The following is a 2,004-nucleotide window of genomic DNA, read 5'->3' on the forward strand; positions in this document are numbered from 1 at the left end:
GGAGGAGCTACAAAAATGGCAACGTCGAAGAAAAGCACACTGTGGTCGACCGAGGAGGTGACGACGTTCCTACATCTCATTGGGGATGATAAGATCCAGCGGGAGCTCGACGGAACAACGCGAAATGATGTTTCTGCACAGATGTCCGAACGCGGATTTTCGAGGACTTTCCTGCAGTGTAGGGAAAAACTCAAAAAGATGAAGAGTGAATATCGCCAAGTAAAGGACAACAATAACACGAGTGGTGCGGGTAGGAAACAATGGAAGTGGTTTGACTTGTTGGACCAGATGTACGGCCATAGACCGGCCAACGTTGGGAGGGAGGGAGGCCTGGACTCTGCAACGGCTTTACTGGAGTCCCTGCAAGGTACGCTCACTTCTAACAAAGAAGTCTATTTTATCCTTACATTAATGTTCGACAACCCGTGCTTTTATGGAGCCCCGAAGAGCTACATAGCTAGCTAAGACAGATAGACTAGGCAGATGGCCTTAGCTAGAGCTATTGTTTGCTAACACCATATGTGCCATTGTTTACGTTCAGTTTTTCTTTTCTATAGTTGTTGTTGCTATTTAGTATTGTGCTGCAGTAGTTTGTGGAATTAACAAGTCATTTTGCTGTTCTAGATGATTACATTGGGACTCGTGAGGAGGAACATTCCCGAACAACGGTTGATGGCAGTGTTCCGTCCACATCGTCATCGAATCCAGAACGGACCCCAGCCGAAGAATCGACACCAACTCAACCACCAACACCGAGTGCCATCACGACACCGCAGCGTGTGGTTCTAGGTAAGAAATAGAAATGGCAAAGCGACTGGAATTGTGTTTTGTTTTTTTAAACCTTTGATCATCCATCGTCAGTAATTAAAATAAGCTATACCACTGTGTGGAAATGCTCTGTTACAAGTAAAGTCTTAGCTAGTAAGCAGCTAGTACAGTTGTGTGTGACATCCTATCATATACATATATTTATATTCATTATCAACAGGCTGGACATAATGTAATTCACTTTCACAATCATTGTAAACATCTAGGGCCAGAACTTTCTTTAGTTCACCTTACTGTTGTTCTGTTTATACATGTTATTCCTATATCCTTGTGTGACCTGTACCTGTCCTGTGTTTTTTCCTTATTGCTAATTATTATCTTATTGTCACCCAGGCAAGAGGAAACGAGGAGGAGAGGATCGGGCCCAGCAGGAACGGCACCATGAACAGCACATGGCCCAGCAGGAACGGCACTTGGACTGGGCCAAAGTGTCTGCTGAGCGGAGATGGGAGTTGGATGCGGCCTTGAGAAGGAAGGAGGCCGTCTTGAGAAGGGAGGAGGCCGCTCAAGCAGAGACCTTCAACCTAGCCTTCCTGCGCACTCTTGGCGAGGTGCTAGGGGGACTGGGCAGCCGACGTGGCCCGTCTCCTCCCTGATACTTCAAATAACCTTAATAGTTATTGTACATATTATATTTTTTTTATCTAGTTAATTTTAAATGCAACATTTGTACTTCCTTGTTTATTTATTTTCTTTAAAATGTTCATTTTATATTTATTTTTACAATGCCATGTATATTTATGCTGGCTGCAATACAGTTTTACATTTTTTATTTGTATTGTTTAATGGCATGCCTTTTTGATACAATTTTTTTTTTGTATTTTTATACTGCCATCAATAAAGTACTTCTTTGACTTATCTTATCTCTTGTTGATAATGAATGGCACCCAACAGAAACAAATCAGATTTAGAGAATATATAAACATACATGAATTTATAAAGCAATAACAAACACCATCAGTTAGGAAAAAGCCCCTTAGTTTTAAGAGATTTAAAGCAAGAAATTGAGTTTGCTAGCTTGAGGTCCTCCTCTAAAACATTATTACATGTTTATTTTGTAATAGTATTAAGAATACATGATAAATACATAATACATGTAGAAATTGCTCAATTGTAATACCCTCGTTCTACTAGACTCAAACAACACATTCCTTATATATTTCAAAGACGAGAGAA

The 2,004-nt window shown here is 40.7% G+C and overlaps 1 long non-coding RNA gene across 1 annotated transcript; it reads left to right on the forward strand.

Moving 5' to 3' along the window:
• The first annotated feature begins 344 nt into the window (after positions 1 to 344).
• On the forward strand, positions 345 to 1,272 carry LOC139432922 (uncharacterized). Its single transcript, XR_011642493.1, has 3 exons — positions 345 to 367; positions 625 to 789; positions 1,162 to 1,272. It is a non-coding gene; the product is annotated as an uncharacterized lncRNA (long non-coding RNA).
• The last annotated feature ends 732 nt before the right edge of the window (positions 1,273 to 2,004 follow it).

This window comes from Pseudochaenichthys georgianus, chromosome 22 (assembly GCF_902827115.2).
Source record: "Pseudochaenichthys georgianus chromosome 22, fPseGeo1.2, whole genome shotgun sequence".
NCBI lineage: Eukaryota > Metazoa > Chordata > Actinopteri > Perciformes > Channichthyidae > Pseudochaenichthys > Pseudochaenichthys georgianus.